The following is a 24073-nucleotide window of genomic DNA, read 5'->3' as shown; positions in this document are numbered from 1 at the left end:
CTACGGCGTCTCTCATAATCATATGGTGGTTTTGGGACGTTAAACCCCACATATCAATCAATCAATCACCCCGAAAGCAGTTAAGCCCCCACAACCTTCACGGTTCCGTGGAATTAATTTCCACCTTCACTGATAAAGGCTTGCAAGAAAGGCAAGCACCCAGAGAAGCGTGTCCTCAATGAAATGGTGAGGTCACTAAGCAATGAGGTGCTAACGTTTAGTCAGAAGCCAGGACGCACCTTACTGAGGGCAATTGCAGGAGAAATAGTGAATCAGAACCCAAACACCTTTCAAGACAGCTTTAATAGTAATATGATTGGCAGGGGTGTTGAAACACTGCTGTGGAAGATTGAAAACTGCATAAATAATAAAACAAGACAGAGCGTACAGCGTGCTAAACGAAGAGTGTCCGATGACGAAGGTGATGCAAGCGATAGGCATCGAACCATGAACAGAGACTCGTATGGTTGCGTTGCCTAGAAGCCTGAAATACCAGATGGAGAAACGGGGGAAACGCAAGACAGCAAAAAGAGTTGAATGCTAGCAGAGTATACCACCTGGCGTCACCAAACGAGGCGCTTGTGGTGCAGCTCATGTCTCAGACCTATGCATCGCAGCCGAGCCCTTATCAACGTGTCCAGAGGCATCACGATAGTGAAGCGGAACTAGCCATTCTTGTTTGTTGCACACCGCGTGTATTCACATGTGAACACAATGTTTGGATTTGATGTGGCACGCACATTCGACAGATGTATCGAGACCATTGGAAAACAAATATACTGGTATGCCCATACCCTAGTAAAAAGCCAGCATGTGAAGAGCTGTCTACAAGAGTTAGAAAGTGCCAAGGTTCGTACGAAGTCTGCAGCTGCTGAGTATGAGGCAGCTCCTCTTCTACTTCTTGCCATTTTCAATGAAGACAAGGGCTTGCTCTACGGAGTAACTGAGGCAACGAAGCGGAACTAATTTTTTAAATGTAGTTTTGCTGTCCGCTTAATAATGTGCAGTACTCACGGATCGAAAGGAGGAAACTTAGCGGTAAAGAACGCTCATTATTTCGTTTACACCGTCTTCAGCTCGGGTCATGTTGGCGTAATTTCAACTTGAAAGCGTATATCAAACTCACAATTATTTTAGGGATCAAATTCGTTGCGGCATGAGGTCGTTATCTCGAGCAATCGCACATACAAGTCGCTACACTTAAAAATATGATGTCACACTTGAATCCGTGAGTACTGTACTGCGAGATGAGACTACGTCACGCAGTAGTGCACTGAAAAAGTGTCTGCAAAACGAAAACAACAGAAGTCGTACAGTTATACCAATTTTCGTTGCACATTCGAAGGGGTCATAAGTAACGTAAACGGAATAGGTAAATACTCCTAGTTTTGTAAGGAGCTGCACAAACGATTTACAGGTGTCTGAGCTGCAATGAAGGACGAATTTCAATAAATTATTTAAGAAACGTACATAATGAATAGCTTGTCATTATCTGTTATGAATTACATATTTACTGGGTTTGCAAATGATAAAATAAGTTCTTGCTAGTTGAAACACAGAATTCAACTTTTTTGTGCGCAGTAAGTTACATCCCTCACCGAGAAGGTGTAACAGGCAACGCTCTATTAAGAACTTGCGTTTACCGGAAAGTACCTTGAACAGTTAAAATTAAACTCCAAGCCACCTTTTCGCACGTGCAGGCACTCTCGCAAACTTAGAATAATGCTCTACTAGATGTGGACGGACATTAAAAGCGCTCATTCCTAGTGCGCACATAATAAAGCTTTCAGTGTTAGTGCTTCTGTTTTAAAAAGCAGAAGATAACTGAAAAAGAAAACATAAAATGCTAGTGTTTACAAAGAGAGCTTGAAGAGCTCCGAAGGAGCCTGTTAGATAGCCATACCAGCTGCTTCTATTTACCGTGCATGTGCAATGGCAAATAGGTAGGTGGGAATTAGGCGTAGAAGTATTCCATTATGTTTCTGCATTTTTGTTAATCATTCAATGGATTAACTAGAAAATGTGATGGATTCTAAAATAAATTGTAATGGTTACATTTTGTCATGCGTCCAACTCTTGAAAAGCAGCCCATACTTTTTCAATGCACTTTTACTTCAGTTGAACATTTTAGGAGCTGACAGTGTAACCTTTTAGACAGAATTTGTGGACCAATGTATCTTGGCTTTCCTAGTTTTTACAGGCCACTAAAGAATAATTCGATCAATACTCGTTTTTTTATTCAAGGAATCTACCTGTGATGACGACCTTGAAGAAATGCCGCGTTGGCCTTTCATATTTGCTAAAGGTATGCTATATCTTCCATCTAAATCTGAGTAAGTTTTAAACATACATTTTCAACCTGCAGGTGGTGGTTTCCCAACAGCGAAGTCCTTTACCGTTTGCATTGACAACGTTCCTCTAATGCCCGCATCGAGTCTGAGAAAGGCGTTCAAAGTGTTAGTCCTGGCACACTACGCATTCAACGTTGCCTACACAAAACAGACAAGTCTCACCTTGGAGTTCACTCAGAGGTGAGAGTGAAGCTAAATCTTTGACACAGTATTTAGCCAATAACGCTAGGTTTCTGGTAACATTTTTTTTAATTTGTTACATTAGTCACCTGAACTGCCTACATTCATTGAGATGGCTTCATTTGGTTAAAAGGAAAACAAAGCATTTTGGAAGAAAATTAGTAGCATTGAATCATGACTGTTTATTGATATGCTTCCTGTTTTAAGATATACTGGTTGCGAGAAACGCAAGTATACTGGCTGTCGGTGCATAGACATTAGAAGCTTCTAATCCAACCTTTAGTACTAGAGAGGTTAGGAGCTTAATTTTACACAGATATGGCGATATCCCATTTAAAGTGGAGGTATTTGAAGAAAAGAACTATGTATGCAGAAAGGTATATTCTTAATGAAGAGCAAGAGGGTGCCTTTGTAGGTACACCGTATCTAACAATATTCTGGTAAATCTGCACTGCTAAGCACAGGCCTCTTCTTTTTAGGTCAATTGCCACTATCGATCCCGGAAGGGGCACAAAGGTTGAGCGGACACGCGAGAAACAACACAACCTGAACCCGAAAGTGACTTCATTGATTAGCACCCTCAAGGACTACAAATTTTGGCCATCCGTGCCAGCCAACTCGCTCAGTTTGATTGATGCCTGCATCTGGGTCCCTTGGGAGTTTGAGAAAATATCCCACAAATGTTCCAAAACAGCCATAACAGCCAGTTTTTTTTTCCATTTTCATTTGTCGTGGACCAAACGCTCCGCCCCACATAGTACAAATCTCTCGTTCTCCTAGGTCTGCACGTTCGCAAGTGCCTGAACTTTTATGGTCTACTTCAATCAACATGTATGCATTTCACTTTATGATGTACTGAATTAACGAATTTCCGGGAGAGCATACACGCTATATGAAGGGGAAAGTGCCGATGTAAAAAATAGTTGTTTCGAGATTTTCTGTTCTTGCACCACAGACATTTTAATTGTGCCTAACCGATAACGTTACGGAATATTAGAAAACTGACGTTGCTGCAGGCGAAAAGAAATACAATTTCTAAAACTTCTTGTTACATAATAGAACAGAAAACCTGTTATATCGACAGATACTTCCTGTGCTAAAGACTAATAACTTTTGAAAGCACAAAAGATATCTGTACTGCAAATTAAAAAAGTGTAGTAATGTTACGTAAAATCGCTGTTAGTCCGAACAGAAAAGTCTACTTAAAGTAACAAAAGTTTTCTCTTACTTATAACAAACAATTAATGCGAAATCACAAACAATTTCTGTTACTCAGAACAGAAAAAAATGTGCAAAATACCAAAATGTTTGAGATTAAAAACAAAGTAGAAACAAAAAAAACAAAAAATCAACAAGAACAAGGCAAGGCAAGAACATAAGAGCTATGTAAAAATATTGAAAGCATAAAAAGAGAAAACAGAAGCAAACAGAAATTTTCTGGCACGCCAGCTCCCAGAAAATTCCTGCTTTTTTTTTCAGAAAAAAATTTTACAGCGTATGGTAGCCTTGGCTGAGTGGTAACGCGTATGACTGATTGAGTGAGCGAAGCTCGGTCACATAAAAATAGTGATGCAAACGCACGTAGAAATATAGGCAAAATCATATGTTAAAGAAAAGTCCTAGCAGGTGGTATTATGTGCACTATGTGCATGTGATTGTAGACCGGAAAGCCTGAGTGGCCGTCCGAAAATTGCCCAGAATAAAAAAAAAGAAAAGAAGAAAAGCAATAGAGTTCGCTCACCTCTTTCGACACACTCCGATTTTTTTCCTCACGTCACTTTAGGAAACAGAGTATAATTGCTGCACTTCTGCATTCCCTCACTTAACTCACTCGGTTTTAAGTTCCTCGTATTTCATCTTAAATCGCTATATAGGACAAATGTACACCGCGCTGAAGCCAACGCGAAATCGCCCATCAGTTAATGTTCTCTCTCGAAGCTATATTTGGAGTAAGCAGTTTCGAGAACAGTGTTAGTAATTGAACCTTTGATATCTCAGTGAATTAAGACGCCTGCAAATGTAAATATTCAGAGGAGTACATCCCATTCACCCTCAGCACATTCTAAATCTTCTTCACACACGGTACGTCCTGTCTGATATATCAATGCTGCAATGCACAACCCGATGTATACTGGTTGAAATAGGAATAGGCAAAGAGTAGCTCGGGCATTCTGTTTGTTTGACAATACAGCAAAATACCAAGAAATTGGTCAATAATAAAGAAAAAAATTAGCAAAACAAAAATGAAAGTAAAAGTAAAATGTTTAACAAAACCAAATAATTAAGCATTCACTTGATGTCTGTTCATACTACTAGATATTATGATGTGAGCACGTCGTAGTGCACATGCGCGAGAGAGGGATAAAAGGAAAAGTTATGTGAGAGGCCGGGAGACTAACCAGACAAAAATTTCTCGGTTTGCTACCCTGCACTGGAGAAAGGGTGAGCAGGGTTTCTACCTTTCTTTGTATAGAGAAAAGAAAAAATCTTATAAAACACAAAACAAAAGAACAAAACAATCACAGCATATCCACAGAGTGCATAATGATGAGTGGGGCAAAGCGTCTGTCCATCCGCTCGTTCTTGCTTCGGTTCGTCCGTCCGTGCATCTGTGTGTCTGCCCGCCCGTCCATCCGTGCGCCCATCTAGTGAACACTCCTAGTACAGCCATGCAACATCTTTTCATCATATATTCAGCATATAGAAGTATCGCCATCCAGCGGACATTGCAAAGTCTAAACGAACGGTGGCACCCGCGCACATTTTTACGGCTTCCACTTCGTGTCTATAGACACTTCCCACCGTTCACCACCTTTATTTCAAAGCTATATACTAGTTCACTATACCCATGGTACTGCGCTAAACCTTGCTTAGGCCAAGGAGGTTACGCTCGGCGAGTTTAACGAGGCAACCCTCTCTGGTCAGAATGTGCTCGAAGTGCGTCCTTCTGATACTAGTTTTTTTTTTTGTAAGCATCGAATTCAAGGCAAATTTTATTGAAAATTAGGTCAGCAATACTGGTGTTTGTAAGTTATTTTATCAGAAACAACTATCTTTTTAATTATGATTAACGTGTGTGGGTTTCCTCCTCAATTGAAAAGGGTGCGCGCGTGCCGCTCCTCTAGTCCGACCCTGGAGGTGGCTACCTACCACTACGACCGCTATATACATCGTGGACGCACGACCCACGGCTTAGAGAGTTTCGTCTCCAAAACAAAAAAATAACACAATAATGCGCGCATCATCATCATCATCATTCCAACTACGTCCACTGCAGGACAAAGGCCCCTCCCATGTTCCGCCAGTCAACTCGGTCTTGTGCTTTCTGCTGCCGATTTATACCCGCAAACTTCCTGATATCATCTGCATACCTAACCTTCTGTCTCCCCATAACCCGCTTGCTTTCTCTGGGAATCCAGTTAGTTACCCTTATTGACCAGCATAAAGGTGATAGCATTAAGCTCAGCTCGAGCACAGTTCACAGAACAGAAGCTGAGTAGGTGCTTTCACATAACACTATACCTTATTAGAGACACGGCCTTAAATATTTCTTCATTCGAAAAAAAAATCATTTAATTATAAAGTTATCGCAGGCTTGCCCCATAGGTCCCAGCATCAAAGTTCACATTATGCACAGTTCATCGAGCATGTGAGATTAACATAGTAATGTTGCTCTCGTCACTGTGTAATTTCCTGAAAATAAGCTGTAATGATCGTAGAATTTTACAAACGTACTATACATAATCCTCGCAGGCGTTTATGTCTCGCCCGCCACGTTCGATTTCCGTTAGGCGAAAATGAACTAACAGAAGTAAAACTTATGCCCACCACCAAACAACTAGGCCATCCGGTTAGCTAGAGTGGCCTAAAATTTATGCGCAAACTGCTCAAAAAAAAGCGTACCACGCCGAGTGTGATTTGAGCCCATTTATAAAATGGTCTACGACGTAGCCCGCAGAATGGCCATCGCTTTGAGCCAGCAACGCCCATAAAGCACATTTCAGGGTGCCAGCACGAAATTGTTGCCCATAAAAAGCAGGTGCTCCATGTCAAGCGAGTCGTTACTTGGATGGTACATGCACAGTGGCTTCAGGCTATAATCTTTCGGTCGCGGCGGTGAAACTGCTTATCGCGTATTGTACGTACTCTTACACTGAAAAACTCAAGCGAGGCATAACTGTGTCGCTCATCTACCTGCGGAACATTTTTAGGCCGTAGTGCTACTGGTCGTTATAACTCAATGCACGTATCCTTATGGACTTATGCGGGAGGCGCAGGAGACGTCAAGTACAGATACGTCCAAAGATGAATCGGTGGGCGTATCTCACAGGCGACACCGCGTGGCGAATTCTTGAATTTCAGGTCTCCACGTGGGGCTTGTTATATAGGCTGGCTACTATATTCTGTACTTTTCAGAGCAAGATGCCCTACTTCCAAGATTTATGTAGTTTGCGAGTTAAAGGTATATCTCGAGAGCTTTTTTATTATCAAATATTTTTTTAAGTGTCTGACTCGGGAGAGAGAAAAAACTAATTATGGGCGTGGTCAGCGTGTCTTGCACATTTTGATAAATATCGCAACGTACGAGCCCTGTTTCTACGATGACTCAATTTGAGCGATTAATGCGAAGAAAAGCTGGGTGGGGAAGTGTGAACACTTTATTACAGCCGTATTATAGCGTGGCACATGAGGTGTCTGCTGCAGAATATATTCTGGCCGGGCAGATACGGAAGCTTGCAGCGAAAAAAAAGCCAGCTTCTATTCACACATGAATGTCATGCACGTGTAACCTCATTTATTCAGCCTCTTTAATTGTGCGTCTGCGAATAGAATTTGAATCATAGCGGGAAGCCGTCATACGTGCGCAATCCACGCAGTGGACAGGATGCATATAATCGTCTGAGAAGAACAGAAAATTCTCAGGATCTCTTCTGCATCTGCATAAGACGACCTGAGCCAATTCAAGAACTCTGCACTTGACCTCGTTTTCACAATGCCTCTGTGATCGGTCCTAATTTACCAAGTGCCGACATTGCCTGATGGCGTCATCACGAGACGTCAAGTTATGTGGTTTCATAGTGACATCATATGGCATCACAAAACTTGATCATATGTGATGTAGTGACGTTACCATGTGAAGGGGAATTTCGGCATTGCTCGTGCTGAAGCGGATGGCCAATTTTCACAGTGGATTAGATACTTAAGGCTTTTGTTAAAAAAGAAACAAGCAGAAGAATCTCGCCTCCGCGTCGTCGTCGGGCGAATGTTAATAACACCGAATCGCTCTTTTTTTTTTTGTAGTTAGCAACCAGCGCATATACAGAAAGCGAGTTGGCACAAGCTATACCAAACTTTGCAAGTGCTTACCAAGACCTGTTACTATATCTTGCTCGTACTTACCTACGGAGCAGAAACTTGGATGCTTACAAAGAGGGTTCAACCTAAATTGAGGACAACACAGCAAGCGATGGAAAAGAAAATTGCAGGTGTAACCTTGAGAGACAGGGAGAGAGCAGAAGGGGTCGGGGAACAAATGAAGGTTAAGGATATCTTAGTTGAGTTGAAGCAGAACAAATAGTCATGAGCCGGGCCCGTAGCGCGTAGGCAGGATGACGACTGACTATTAAGCGCAACTGACTGGATTCTACGAAAACGCCAATGCGTGAGAGGGAAACAGAAAGTTAGGTGGGCAAAGGGGATTAAGAAATTTGCAGGTATAACGTGGCAGCAGAAAGCACGGGACCACGTTGATTGGCGTAGCATGAGAGAGGCCCTTGCCCTAAAGTGGGCGTAGTTAGGCTGATGGTGATGACGATGTAGATGATGATAATGATGATGACACACGCTGCGAGTATTGCACAAAGCGCCAGACTTTTTCCGTGCAGGAGTTATGAGAAGCAGGACATGCAAGGCCGAAACAAACCACGGTTTCACCATAAGTACGACAGCTTTTTGAATGCCACTGCACCCCGTCCCAAACGTGCACTCTAGGAATACACGTTCGTGCGCTTGTTCGAGTGCATCGAACGCCTCTTGATACTTCGGAAATATGTATGACGAGCTCATCGTGGCTGTCAGTTCAGAACGACACTGACGTTCCATGGTAGAATGAGAACGATAGGATAGACTCTTGACGCTGGAGACAGCGAGCTGATTGTGCTGATGTACTTGGCCCACTTTTAGAAACCAGGAATATCGCTTCCGTAGCGCTCCACAAGGATGACTTTTTTAGCCTTGTTTTACTAAACGGTATTGAGAAAGTAGGCAAAAAGTTCTAGAGAGGGCGATTGGTGTTTTTCAAAGCTACAACTACAGAAACAAGGGAAGGCTGCGAAGCGTTCGTCTGAGACGTGTTTAGGCGACTTTCTGCTATTTCGCCTGGAAAAACCCGCCCTGTGGGATATATATTTATATAGTAAAGAGAACTTGGCCTAATGGAAGCCAATTTCTTGCGCTAAGGCAGACTTGCTGTTCTTATCGTACTCCTAAACATAAATGTAAGTAATGATTATTTTTCTCTTTTTGTGCATTTATTGATAATATTTAAATGTACACTACAAGAAAGGTAATATTTTCACTGTTTGTACTCATGAGCGGACACAAAACAGTACAAAATCCGAACGAAAAAATTTCAATCTGTCTTCTTTGATGAGTGAGCGCTATACACCCCAATAACAAATATCAGGGCCAAAATTGTTAGAACGGTTTCAGAGTTGTACTGAATAGAACATAAGATCTACTTTATTATTCAACATGTGAAATTCATAGCGTGAGACTCCGGCAAATCATAATTAGGTCCATTTTTTGGGAACAAATGTCCAGTGAATCGAAATTATAAGTACGTGTTCATAAAACGTGTTGGGTCAAACTGCTGTCCAGTTCATTTTCAGACCTAATTCATCATTTACAAGTTCTTTTACGCATCGTGCATTGAACCATTTAGCACCATTACATAAATATTGAACAGAGGTACTCTAGTCTGTCAATTTAATTACTATACGCACAAGGTCCGATTGCCGTTCAGGTCGTGAACAATCCACTTTCTTCATTCACTGTATTAGTAACCACAATTGATTGCATACCGTTTCCTCTACACGTTTCTCACAGAACCTAATCTGCATGACCTTCGCAGTATCTATACGACGACAACCACCGACAGTTACTTTATTTTAGTCGTACATGTTTTCAGTGTATGCGACAAAATAACTCACGCAGTATAGGTATATTTGCTTATTTAACAAAGTCAAGCTTTGGGCGTGTCGGTATTTCTCATTCTTGCAGAACAGAACACAGCAATACGGCGACAGAAAACGGGCTAACAGGGGCCACCTCAGCAGTTATTTGGAACTCATTGAGGATATGTACTGACAGAACGTCGCTCCTGGCGGGAGACTTCTGGCTATTTTCAATTATCGGTGATCTGAATCAAACGATGGTCCGAACGCGCACGTCGACGGAGGACGAGTCATGACCTTATGAGAGCATGCTTTTTATTGAGCATTCTGTAATATAGGAAAACGCTGCGCACAGGAAACAATTGAAACACCTTAGACTGGTCCAGCGTCGTTCGTACAGCAAGCATGTTGATCCGTTAATACTCGAGTGATAAGCCTTCATAAGCTCCGTCGTTTAATATCATGCCGTAAAGATTTTTTTGTCGATTCCGTGGATAAAGGTCGCTTCATTGAGATTCATCGATACACTCTCTTAAAAGGCATGTAAGGCATGTACTTCGCGTTCGGGGAACGCATTCAGTGCCGTACTCGCGCGGGAACTTCCCTAACACGCACAAGCATTTTGTGCCCACAGTAATTCACGAGCTTTCGTGCTCCTTCTAATACGATGTGAGGATATAACGAAAACGGGAATAGAACGGGCGCGTACCTCATACCCCGATCCTCATTTATTCTAGAATAACGCACGTTGTGCACTGGCAGTAAATCTCGTTTGCTTGGCCGGCCAAGCCTATGGCAACCCAGATAACGGTCTTCCGCGGAGAACGGGCGCGGCCGCATCTTCATCCCGAGGGCAGTTCTTGTTTGCTATTGCCTATCTTCGGTCCATACTTAATACACGTTATCAGTCGCCTCTCTGACAGCTTCATTAAGATGTTTGTAGATGCGAAGGTGTTTGGGTAATGAGGCCTTTCACAGATACGGTATTATATATGTGAGTGGAGTTGTTGAAACAACTGTATCAGCTCCACGAGCAGAAAGAGAGGTGACTATTTGATATATTGCTCTAAAGCATAGCCAAGAAGCGTGTTGTTGCGTGATAATATCTTCTGTGCTCTCAAACACCACCCTTGATTAATGCTATTTTGTTCATTTGTGTTTTAGTATTGTCATTATCTTGCAGTTCTCCTCGTGTGCCATATTCTATATGTTCTATATACGTAACGCCTACTGCGTCTTTGCAGACGCGCGCTATGTACTTGATACTTTGAGTGGTCATTTCAGACCACTACCAGTATATACTGCTAAAAAAAAACGATAGGACTGAACCCAATCCAAGTTTTTGAAATAGGTGGTGATATAGTCGGTGAACACGATAAGGAATCACCGTCAGAGCCCGCTGATATTTTAGTTACTGAAGCTTACTATCTTTCGTACGGATTTTTAGGAGTGCTGCCATGAAGCCTTGAAGTAGAAAATGACATAAGGTGCCTCGAAATTGGTGACATTGTTTCTGATTCGTCGCTTTATGTCACATGACAAATTGATGAGTTATAACACCGTGAACTCGATAACTAAACCATTAAAAGTAATAATAGAATTGCAGCTCAAGCGTCCATATGTGCACACAACATATTAACAAATTCTCCTCAAGCTGAGCAACTCATTGCCTTAAAAGTTACTTGAAATACTGGAATTACATCAGGCAGGTGTGGTACCATCATTTGAAATAGTTCTTAAGGGAAGGTGTTCGGCTAACTGAATCCCAATTTGTTTATAGGTCATGTTCACTCATGTCAATGCTAGGATATATAGAGGTAAGCGACGAAGCTGATACATGTTGCGCCTGTGATAATCAGTGAGTTCATTTACAGCGGCTAATTGAAGTCTTTGTCAAATATTAGTTACACCTTTCCGGTAATTTGAATTGGTGTTTGCCAGCCGTGTGTCCCATTCTTCATTGTTAGCGGACCAATGGTGACTAGTTAGTCGGGCGACAGTTTTGCTTCACATACTTTCTTGCTCGTGGATGACTTCTTCGTTCTCAGTGAACTAGGGATGAGTTCTGGAGCGTATACCTAATTTTTGGGACGCGTACTCGCTTCAGGTTTTTGCGCACAAGTTTAGGTTAGGCAAGCAGCATAAAGTTTCGCTGTTAAATGCGCCCCGCCGCGGTGGTTTAGTGGCTAAGGTACTCGGCTGCTGACCCGCAGGTCGCGGGTTCGATTCCCGGCTGCGGTGGCTGCATTTCCGATGGAGGCGGAAATATTGTAGGCCCGCGTACTCAGATTTGGGTGTACGTTAAAGAACCCCAGGTGGTCAAAATTTCCGGAGCCCTCCACTACGGCGTCTCTCATAATCAAATGGTGGTTTTGGGACGTCAAACCCCACAAATCAATCAATCACTGTTAAATACGTGGAGAAGCGCATACGCACACGCAACAAGAACACGTTTGTTTGTGCAAAAACCTAGCAAACATTCATTTTGACACAGCTATCACAAAAGGAGTGAAAAAAGCAATAACGGTAAATACATGGTTTGCATGTCGGACACGCGAATTGTGAGGCGCTTTTCAGGAACCCGTTCTAAAGCGAAAATAGCAAGATACAAACAAAAAACGCGACACATCTATGTTACTTCACGCATTATAGTACCAAGCACTGTTTATGTTCCTGTTCGCAGCCAGATTCAACAAATAGCATGGCGGATGTACGGTCGCCAACCTCGCATCGCATAGTGGCGATGGAGTCGTGGCGGGGACTCAGGACGGTGCTTGCTTCAAAGCACAAAGAACGAAGCGGATCGGCTGGCGACGGGATTACTTTTGCTGTATTTATTTTCTTTTTTTGCTCACCGTCGCAGATAGCGGCTTTTCTCGAACGGTTCCCGCAGGTCCTTTTTATTGCGTTCAAACGCGCGCCACTGATGGTCGTTTAACATTAGGAACGAGTCCTGCTTCCACGCAGCATACTATAGCTCCGAGGAATCAGCGCAATCCTATGAATGCCATTTTCCGCATATTTTTGTTTACCATTAAATTGTTTACTCATATCTTGTTATTCTAGCATTTGCTTTTTGTTATCTGCTCGTAGTTGTTGAGGTTGGTTGCTGTTCGACGTATGACGTGTCACTTGGTGTACCCATCTTTTTTTTAGATATTTTTTCTACACCCTTCCACAAAATGCACTGCGTACTAATTCAGTTCATGATCATCAATTGTGATGCTGCTCTAAGCTATTTTTTTTCTAGTTGCAGATGTCCACATTTAAAAAAAACGCCTTGCTATGTTGGTAAGTTAGCATTCATGATGATTCTATTGTATTTAATCAATATCAATAGATGTAATGTAAAAAGAAGCAATAGCGCCACTGTAAGTAATTATATACAAACGTCACCATTTATTGGTAAACCTCATGGCGTAAAATATGTATTGTGTACAGTGTTGAACTCTCTCGTGTTTGTTACGTCGATTTGTTATGTGCGTGGGATAGCATTTTATATAGAAGAAAGCCTATGTTTTTTATGGCTCTTATGGTTAGACAGAGGTGGCTTTGCCTGGAATGACAATTCTCTGCATGAAAAAAAGAGCAGGAAGAAAAACAAAAAAATAATAAACATTTTCCTGAAAATTCAGTTAAAATATAACCCAAACTATTATTCATGCTATTGCGCAGACATCATATGTAAAGGAGTCTCTAATCCGTAAACCAGACAAACCCTTTGGGAAATAACAATGATGGAGATGATTCATTAGTACAAACTCAATTCTTGTTTTAAGTTTCCAGTTTTTTTCCTTTTTCTTGCGGGCTCCATCAGCCCACAGTAGAGGTTTAGTGCATACTGGTCGATACACACGAATATACATTTAACAATTTTCAAGCCACGGTATGCAACTTCCTTTTTCAAAGCTTATAAAAGCTCGCGTGAAGATATCAAACGGAATCAGTTTCGTTCTTTGTATTCTTTACTCAATTTGCGCGGTTGTACTAGTCTTTGAAGTTTTGTCCGCTAATGCTTCCTTAAATAATAAGACTTATGCGTGGTCACGCACGTGCAAACCACCTACAACCGAACAGCCCTAATCGCTTCCACAGACGCCGTAATGTATAATAGAGCCAACCGCACAGACTGAGCGCGTCCTTCACACATATACTCACGCAACCGCGAGACGCAGTAAATAGACTTGAACTAAGGACAAAGATAAAGGCGCGCGTGCGCGCTCGATGAGGTGTATCTAATAAGCTCATTCGGTCGATCGCGAAGGAGCTTGATTGCTTCGAATCTCCAAACCAGTTTTCTACGCGGATTACTGCTTTAAACAAGTGTCGGCACATTTGCAGTCGGCGCAGTCATGCACGGGCGCTCGGTCAAACGGGCGCATTCCGTTGCACGTGCCGGAGCGCCTCGATTGGAAGGGATAAGGGGACCACGTGCCGTTGCCGCAAGGATGAAACACGAGACGTAGCAAGTAGAGCATCCTGATTAATCCTATCTTAAGCCGTTCAATGAAGTACAGCACGCAGTTCAGTCTCGGTTAAGCTGTGCCGTGCGAAACCCGTTTCCAGAAATGCGGTGAAGGCCGCTTTGCAAAAGGGGGCGGTATAGGTGTTTGCACTCGATAGCGGCTTTACGTGCACACGCATCGGTTGTGCGTGCCATGCACGTTTTAGTGCTGGCGCGGCGTTCCCGCAAATTCCAGTGTGCGCACCCAGCGAGCCTTGTTCACCTGTTAATGTTTCCATATCTTCCTCCGCTTCTCACTTCGCATCGTCTATAAGCGGGCCAGCGTAATGTTACTTTTAGAAGACGACAGCTCGACTGCTTCAAAGACGACACTTAGAATGTTGACTGCTTCGAAGCTTGACTGCTTGGAAGACGACAGCTTGACAGTGTAGAGCTGGGTTCACCCTGGCACGCAACAGGCGAGTTGCGGAGGAGGCGGCAGCATACACTACATCCTCGACAAAACTTAATGTATGCCCGCGCGCTTTCCTCGGATTCCCAAGGTATATACTTCTTCGACGGCTCACACGTCGGTCACGTTCCACACCCGCGCAAGGAGACTTCCGCGGCGTTTACACACACGAGTAGCTCGCCCGTTCCGGGTTGCGCGCCATCGGTGCACTCTTGCTTTTTCCGGGCACGTGACGCACGATCCGCATTACGTGCCATTTGCACCGCAACGCACATCTATAGCTGGCCGGTTTGAGGATGAACATATACGCAGTGTCCCTCCCAGCAGGCCCCGTAGGAAAAAAAAAGTCCGCTCTTGAACTTACAGTATAGCTTTACGCGCTCAGCAGCCTTGTAAGAGCGCCGGAAGATACTCAACGTAAGATAAGATTACATTTGCATTAAAGCAAATTGTACTGTGGGGACAAAAAGAAGCGCGGACATGCAGTATGTGCAATCTGCGCTGTTTCGTGTTTATTTTGTAGCGCTTGTAACCTGATTGATTGATATGTGGGGTTTAATGTCCCAATACCACTATACAATTATGAGAGACGCCGTAGTGGAGGGCTCCGGAAATTTCGACCACTTGGGGTTCTTTAACGTGCACCCAAATCTGAGCACTCGGGCCTACAACAATTCCGCATCCATCAGAAATGCAGCCGCCGCAGCCGGGATTCGAACCCGCGCCCTGCGGGTCAGCAGCCGAGTAACTTAGCCACTAGACCACCACGGCGGGGCGCTTGTAACCTGGGATGGTAGTAACATGACCCGTGACACAAACAGCAAGCATCTATATCATCTTTTATTGCCTCTGGGATCAGAGCGCGATGAACAGTGCACCGCGCTGTTCGCGCTTATTTTCATCGCCCTGTACGGTTGTAAGATACGTTTGCTCCTTCTATAGCCTTTGGACACCTTCCCAGCGCATTTCTTGCCTACTTTTCTACCTTTCTTGTTTGCCAGTGTAGTCAACTGGTTAAGGCCATTTTTCGGTCACCTGCCCGTGCCCTTTCTTCTACTTTTTTAATTTTTTCTCCCTTACAGGGGACAAAGCGTACGAGCTGCACTGTGCAACAGGTTCATGAGCCGCAGCTTGAAAAGAGGTTCAATTATTTATGATGAGCATTGTTCGCCTTTCATGCACACGAGAAGGCATGGGAAGATGTCCTCTGTTCGTTCTGACGAAGCATCGCGTCTGTTGCGAGATTCCGCATACGGCGCGCACAGCCAACCCTTGCGTCAAGACGCCCCAACCACAGCGTCATATGCTTTGCTGCGACAACTCAATGCGGACTTCGCTAAACGTCACGCGAGATGCTGCGCAAAAAATTTATCTCCCTTCGTTCGTTGTATGCGCAGCCTTCGGTCAACAGACAAGCGAGTGTTGCTACCACTGGTATACGAGCAACGTACGAAATGTACGCGTGGCGCCGATCATGCCCCCATCTTTGGACAGCGTACACGAAAAATGAGCGAGAGTATTTCACTGCGTGGCTGGAGCAACAACAAGCGTCTTGGCAAAGACGTTTATCGCTGCCGCTGCGTAGAACGTGCGCAATCTTCCACGCGAGTATAAATCGCACATGCGTCGGTGTATTCAAAAGGTATACTTGTGTACGATCGACCAGAACGTTTCATTCCAACGAATCGGCTGAGGCCGCATTCGTAGTTCTTTCGGGGGGTTCAAGACCTCATAAAAAAAGACACTGCGAATGAGCTCTTCCCCACATGCACGTCAAAGCTAAGCGTCCGCAATGCATTATGCGCAGCGTGGGTCGTACGTTGGAGTGTTTCCGTGTGGTTAGTTATGGATGTTTATTCTGGGGCGACGCCGACGCAGAGCATAACCTTTCCTGTTTCGACTAACGCGAGCAGTTTGACGTCGTGTCACTGACCGCATGCCATTTGCATCTTCCTCCGCACTCTTGCTCCGGCAGGAGTATTTTGCTCGTGGTTATGTAACGAGTCCACACGGGAAAACATAGTTTCATGCAAAATGTTTTCTACCCCATGAGCGTTTTGTAATCGTTATTTGCGTGCTTCCTCATAAACTGCTTGGCTGTATGATTGCTCTTTTACACTACCGACCGTGACTATCAAGAGCACTCGATGTTATAGTGACCGTTCACACCTGCGACAAACTTCTTGTCTTCGCTTGCCCATTAAACGTGTATAAATTGTTAAAATACCGCTTGCAACAGCTCCATCCTTTGTTGTACACTTACGACTGAATGTAGCATCTTGCATACTCCAAGTTTGACCTCAAAATTGCACTCTCTGTGCGCTAAAGTTATTCAAACAGTACCAAGCAAGCGCTCCTGATATACATAAATGATGGAGTGATATTTCAATGGAAGTAAATCCAGAAAAGCAACTTCAGGTTAAGTAATCTATGTGATCTAAATATTTTTTACCAAAAATTACATGTTTCTGCACGTTCAATTTTTTTTTTCACGAAATGACACCCATAACAATTTTCACGTGGTCAGAAATGAATGGAATTATTTGACAACATTCCTTCATGTGGCGTGGTGCTTGCGCTTTCTCAAGTCAAGTTTGTACACGCGTTCTTGCAATTACGGCCTTCGCGACGCTGCTATCCTGTCCTACAAAAAAAAAAAAAAGAAAAAGCCACGCTGAATGTCACGGCCGCTAAGTTGAAGCAATGTCACGTGCACGGAATCCAAACGGGCTGCCTTGCTGCCAAGGTCACAGCCGCTAGACACGCCGAGTCGTGGTCAGCTGCAACCAACAGAAACAGAAGCTGCTCTCAGCACAACAGACCGGAAGGGTCATTCGCATCGGCCGTATTGCCTTTGGAGGGGCGGCGGCACTTCGTGCACCGCTGCCCTCTCCTCTCCCTTCTTTCCTCCTTCCACTCTCTTCAGGAAACACAATCCCTTTGCAGCCAACGCTGTGCCGTAACATTTGGGTGACTTAATTGACTGCAATTCTCTTCGTGACTCTGTGGCCCCGAGGGACGTAATGGGGCGCTTGCATTACACAACCTCTGCACGTTCACCATTTCCGTTTCCTCCATACGAACTGCAACAGCCACCCTCTTTCTCCTTGCTCTCCGTTATTATAGACGTGCCGTTTTGTCCTTAGTTACACTCTCCCCCTTTTATTGCCTTGACTGGGTCCTTTGATCCTTCACTTCTTCGTGCTCGCTGTACATAAGAGAGCGCATGCGCACTGAGCGAAACTAATGGTTGAAATGGTGACTAATGCCTAGGTACGGACAGCCACTGACGGCAGTGTCCTCTTGAATTCCCGCTTGCACACCACTCGACTGCGCTGCTTATTACATTTTCTTTTCGCATGAGTCAGTGATTAAAAGGAATAAAAATTAAGGTGTTGAAACAGCAACAACGTTGCCAATTGATGGGCAAAATCACTTCAGAGCCGGAAATGAAAGGAGAAGAGTTGTTGTTTCACTACCGGGTATGTTGACTGTCAGTGGAAGAAGTGTCAACTTTTCTGTAGCACTAAGTGCCGCCCTTATTGCTGTAGGAATTCGACCCGGCGAACTGCGTTTCTGGAAAGCAGCCCTCCGGTCATTGAAAGAAACACTTCTTAATTGGTGCTGTCATATTTACATCCTTGGGGAATTTTCAAACCGTGACTCATCAGTTTGGACTTGTGTACTCTACTAATCTAACTTGAATCTTAGTTGATTGTGCTCCTTTTACAGCATCGTGGAAATTTTATTAGGCATGACGAAAAAGGCATTATTAATGAAAAGTCGACCCGCAGCTAGTATTGAATGAAAGAAAGGTATCATCAACATCGTCTTAATTGGTGAGACTTGACTATCGCTACTTTTGAACTGATATTTGGCCATCCAATCGATCCTGACCTCACCATATGCGCGATGGGCCAACTTGACGTGCAGGCCGCTCTATAAGAAGTGCCATTAAGCGGCTCTGCGTGCTCCAAGCTCAACATGAAGTGTTTCCTCAAGGAAGAAGGCGGCGCTATCTTCAGCAACCTTTGCTTGACCACGGCTGAGTTCGCTTTTGCACTTTTGTACATTTTGTACGCTTTTGTACGCCCAACAACACCGGTCCGCAACTACATGCATTTGACTGCAAAATAGCTTCTTTTTTGCAGAGTCCCCTTGTGAAGAGATGTTCTTATTTAAATCAGTAGGTTAGGTCAGTGGTCATCGTTCATTTGCAAGTATAAAGCAAACGTAACGCGTTCTTTAATTTCTTTCTTCCTTTATTCCTGTTTTTCGTTCTTTCCTTCCTTTCTTTTTTTCCGTATGTATGTATGTATGTATGTATGTACGTACGTACGTACGTATGTATGTATGTATGTATGTATGTATGTATGTATGTATGTATGTATGTATGTATGTATGTATGTATGTATGTATGTATGTATGTATGTATGTATGTATGTATGTATGTATGTATGTATGTATGTATGTATGTATGTATGTATGTATGTATGTATGTTCCATCGCTCAACGCTGCCTTCTAACTGCATCCTTTTTCCACGTCTGAAAACAGACTTTCATTAAAGTAGTTGGCAGCGCAACACTTCACTTGCTTCGAGCAACAACGACAGTCATGTCTTCATATACTGGTAACAATGAAATGCGGAAACGATAAATGACAAGACACCTCAATAACATCAATAGAAGTTCTGATTGGCGTATCAGAAATGGCTGATCGCTCACAAGCTGGCAATCGAGGGACCATAAAGATAGGAAAATTTATTAATACAAGTAAACACGCATGCCACCGGCGCACCTTCGAGTCACACATTTTTATGAGCTCGTGGTAGCCGGGCATTCCTGCGGTCAGAAAAAATAAATGGGTAAATAAAAAGAAAATAACAGTAGCGAGGTATTGTTTCACTTAAGCAATCGCTTATCGAAGGGTTGGGAAACATGTTCTATCGAGTATAATACTCAACTTGGGGTGCTATTAGGTGACCGGCCGTTGTGCGGAGCGGGTATGTCAAAATAACACCGCAGTGAGAATGCATCGACTTCGCGGCGCACCGATATTACATGTAGTCATTTCAATGATATCATACATGCATACAAAGTGAATATAAGTATATAGGGTGTCGATCCGCGTTTATTGCGTGGGGCTGTCATCCCAACGCGTATTTCCCATCTGTAGCCTGCGCCGTCGCCGTACAGCAGGTAACTCCTGTGTTGCCCTGCTCCATTTAAATATACACTCTATACTTCCTCGCTAAATTTCTTTCACCTTGGTGTGTCAGTCTTCCCTACATGGTTGATAACTTCGGTGGAGTTGAACAAACAAAACCTATTGCTGTGGTACTGCACCAAACGTGTTTCAACAACTATTTTGTGCATTGAATGTACATATAAAGCGAGCTTCAAGTTCAGGATGTACCCGGCAGCTCGCTTGAGCCTTCTTCCGTCATTCCTTCCTCCCAACCAATGACTTACCTACTCACGCAGTACTCTATATACGCCTCTGCACTGCCATACACTCACTCCTCCTATACTCACTTTACCAGCTGTTCTCAGCACATGCAGCCTATAAGAGGGATTATAACATTTCTGCGGACGGCCACCGTGTAATCATGCTGGAGCGGCTGTAGCAATGTCATACTTATACGCGTAACTCTTGGAGCGTTCCCTTCAGGTCAGTCCTGCGCTTAGCTCGTGCACCCGTGTGGTGACGTGTCTATTACGAGCTGAACGTGGCATTTCGGACCACACATCAATCGAAAAGGCACCGACTCCGGCTCCTCGGGGCACGGACCATTGATCGGTTCTATAGAGCGTTGCGTGAGACGAACCGACAATCAAAAGCTCGTCTCTAACCTTCTGCACTGAACTAGTATTATGAAGCCAACGGATGTTTTTCTCGAGACCATCCTATAGGTGTGCCAAAAGAAGGCGCATTGTGGGCGTGCAGAAATTGCACGTAACCCTTTCAGTCACTCCCCATCGCGCATATGGAGTGAACGTGGGTACACGGCAAGTATACGAGTGAGCCTTAATTTCTCGGTGGGTGTCATCGTGTTTGGGCAGAAATGGCCGTACACGTTCCGATTGCCCGTTTGTAGCAAAAGCAGGACGTCTCTCTTGAGAGGGCGTTTCTCCTTGACTGACTTCTGGTGTGTCATATAAGGTACTACGTAGAGCGTAGACTATATGTGATATCTCTTACCCCCAGAGGGCAATTATGTTTCGTGAGCATTGAGATGTCACTCCGCCTCCTTCACACAGCTTTGCCCTTGATTTACTTTGTCTGTCCGAACAACAACCCTGAAGGGCTCCGTCAGAGGTGTTCCCATGCATTTTCACTTTTTTTATCTTCCTTTTTTTTTTGATGGGAGGTTGGAAGAGCGGCGAGTGTGCCCTGCGAATGTTCGGTGCTATACAAACGCATCTTTCATCACGAGGTACCGAAATGATACGTCACAGTAATTCCAGCAACTCCGCGTGGCACTTTTGCATAGAAAGCCGCAGGGAATGAATATCCGGCATCCAATCCACGCAATAAAAGTGCTTGCGATATTGGGGCCATTTATCAAGCACTTCTTCATCATTTGTACAGGATCATTATTGCATGGAATGCTTTGTCATTTTCGATTGTATAGCGACACATCTTGATATTGTTCTGTGCTTTGAATAGGATCACTTCGCCACGCCTCCAGCGCCCAATAAAAACGTGTCAACTGAAACTGCATAAGTGTTCGAGGTGTGTGGTAATGGTTAGAAACTATATTTAGGATAATGAACGTCGCGAAAACTTGTGCGCTTCAGTTACCTAAGGTATAGACAAATTCCTCCGGAAACATCTCATGAAAATGCGGTGGCGCTGTTGTCAGGCGTTTGGTTTCGCCATGGTAGGCAAAAGCCGCGGCGCCTATACCGCAGTTTCTGCTGTGTTTTCGCTGGTGCGTGCGCTGTTGGTGGCCATGCAAATAAAAAAGAGTGTTGTACCGACGAAGTTTCGCAGTGATTTGCAAGGGAAGGTACGAAAAAGATGGACCAGGTCTTTTTATTTTTTTTTCAGTTTTCTTTTGACGAAAACCGTCGCCAATCAGCCACAGCTGTGAAACGTGAGAACTTACCTTCGACACCGATTCACCGGTTATGTTTTGGAGCCGCTTTCCCATAAAAAGCGATTGGCTCTCTCAAGCGTTTGAATAAGCCATGAAATTACGCTATTTTTAAGAAGCCGTGGAGGCGTATCGAGCACGTTTACCTCAAAGCACGTTGATGTTCGGGATAGCATTGTCAAATGCGAAGTATTTTTCACGGTTGCCATTGTTCATATAACTGCAAAAGTCTTTGACACGTCAAAATGATATCGCCATACTGACGTGAACTAAGGTGTCACTCGATCATCGAGCCAACGATCGAGCATGTGTTTGTTTCTGCGTGGGTACGGTTCATTAAAGTGGCAGTGAACGAAAGGACAACTTAGACTATGTTTTTTTTATGATTACATGCAGCTGCGATGACACACCTGACACACGAGCCCTGTTCTGGCTCTGGTGCTCTTCACTAGATTTTCAAGTCGGTGTGAAGTCACAGAAAAACATCACGCAAGAAAATTGCCCAGTCGCACGCATTTCGCAGCGTCGGCTTGAGCGTATGAATTGAGCCGAGAACCTAACAAGTACGTAAAGCATTGTCCACAGCATGTAATTGAAGCATTATCGCAAGCGTGTTGCGGATGAAAGTGCCGCCGAGGTTGTTCTCGTCATCGACGTGAATAACTTCTCTGGCACATTTATTATATGCGAGGATTCACCGTAACGATTCATGGCCACGTATTTTTACACCGCGCATTTGCATATTGTACTCTAGAGCCTCTTGCAGTACTGGGTCTGTCCTTGCATTAGTACAAATTGAAGTGTGCACATGTGACAGGCTGCTGCGACGACGATGATATTTCGCAAATGAGCTACATTTCCGCAGTTAAAGTACCTCATATGTTTGATGAGGTTCTCAAAGATACAGCTACACGTCAACATAGCTCATATGTTCATTTCAGAACCCCTTCACAGCGACTGCAACATCCTCTGTTGGCCGCAGCTTGTAAACATGCCAGAGGCGTCCCGACGTGCTGTTTTCGAAGGTAGCTTGCGCACCTGCTCCGCTCGTCGTCACGTGTTCATAGTGGCTGGTGGTGCGCCTTCAACTGACACGACTGGGCGGAGCCAACGCGCCGTGACGTCACTCGGTGCCTACCGTGTTTACAAACATGGAATAAGTCTATACATCCCACCAGTGCCACTGCCACGTGTCACATACCTGTTTATTACTTGAACTGTCATTCATTTATGAGTCTACATGAATGCCGCTAAACTAAATGATCCTACTTAGAGCTGTGTTCTACATCAACCTCAATCCAGCCACCACTACTTTTCTAAGTTGCTTGAGAAACGCCGCCAGGTGACTTAGACCCACAGGGGTCAACGCAGAGCTCAGACGTTAGGTTTACCGGAAGGTTAGAAGAGGTTGACGCATGGCTCTGATTTATTACGAAGGAGGGTGTAGGCTGCGACTAGTCTGCGCGTTCAAGTGCGTTGGTCTACAGGGCGGGTCGAGTCAAGACACAATGCCTGTTGTTCATGTCGTACAGTAAACTGCGCGGGTAAAACTGTGCCACAATGCCTCAAGGCGAAAAAAAAATGACAAAATAAATTTTGAATACATTCATACGTTTATCATCGTCAGTTCCTGCACTCACCCACGCATTTCTTAGATCAGATATTTTGTTTTGTTGATACTTCTTTTCATCCCCTCAAGAAAAGACATGTGCGTTCTGTCGACTGCTGCGTGCCATCTGTCGGCTGAGCTTCAGTTATTATCTGTAGCCGCAGGACATTCCGCTCTTCAACGGGCACTCAGGACTCGGAAGACGAGCAGCGAGAGACACGCGAACCTCTTATCGACTTGACAGCTTGTCTGCTCGCATTAAACGATGGCCAAAAATGCCATGCGCGCGGTGCGGCTGCGACACTTCCTGACACGTCTTGAGAAGCTTTTAAAACCGGGCACGTAGTTCTATCTATGCGCGTTTTAGTTTCAGTACCATGCTCTTGAACGAAGTTGCTGTGCCTACAACTTTGAAAGTTCACCTCGTGTATAAAGGCGATGTCATTTATGAAGCCTGCTGTGCAAACCGTTTTGCAAAACATTCCAAGTCGAGTGCGTCGTCATGAATTGCATTCCAGTCATGCGGTATAGGTATGCGGGTGTACCTGCAGTTGATAATTAAATGATATATGTTATTATAAGATGAAAGGAGTGCAAACAAAAGCAAATAAACTGTCTACGTTAACTTCAATCACCTCTGCCCATGAGGCATGCATGTACACTGCTCACGGGGTGAGAAGAGATAATTTAGGGTCAAGCTTTCGTTTCGCCAGAGTCATATAAGCGTAATCTTGACCCTAAC

The sequence above is a fragment of the Rhipicephalus microplus genome, unplaced genomic scaffold (genome assembly GCF_043290135.1).
Source record: "Rhipicephalus microplus isolate Deutch F79 unplaced genomic scaffold, USDA_Rmic scaffold_189, whole genome shotgun sequence".
NCBI classification, from domain to species: domain Eukaryota; kingdom Metazoa; phylum Arthropoda; class Arachnida; order Ixodida; family Ixodidae; genus Rhipicephalus; species Rhipicephalus microplus.
Note: the sequence above shows the minus strand (reverse complement) of the source record.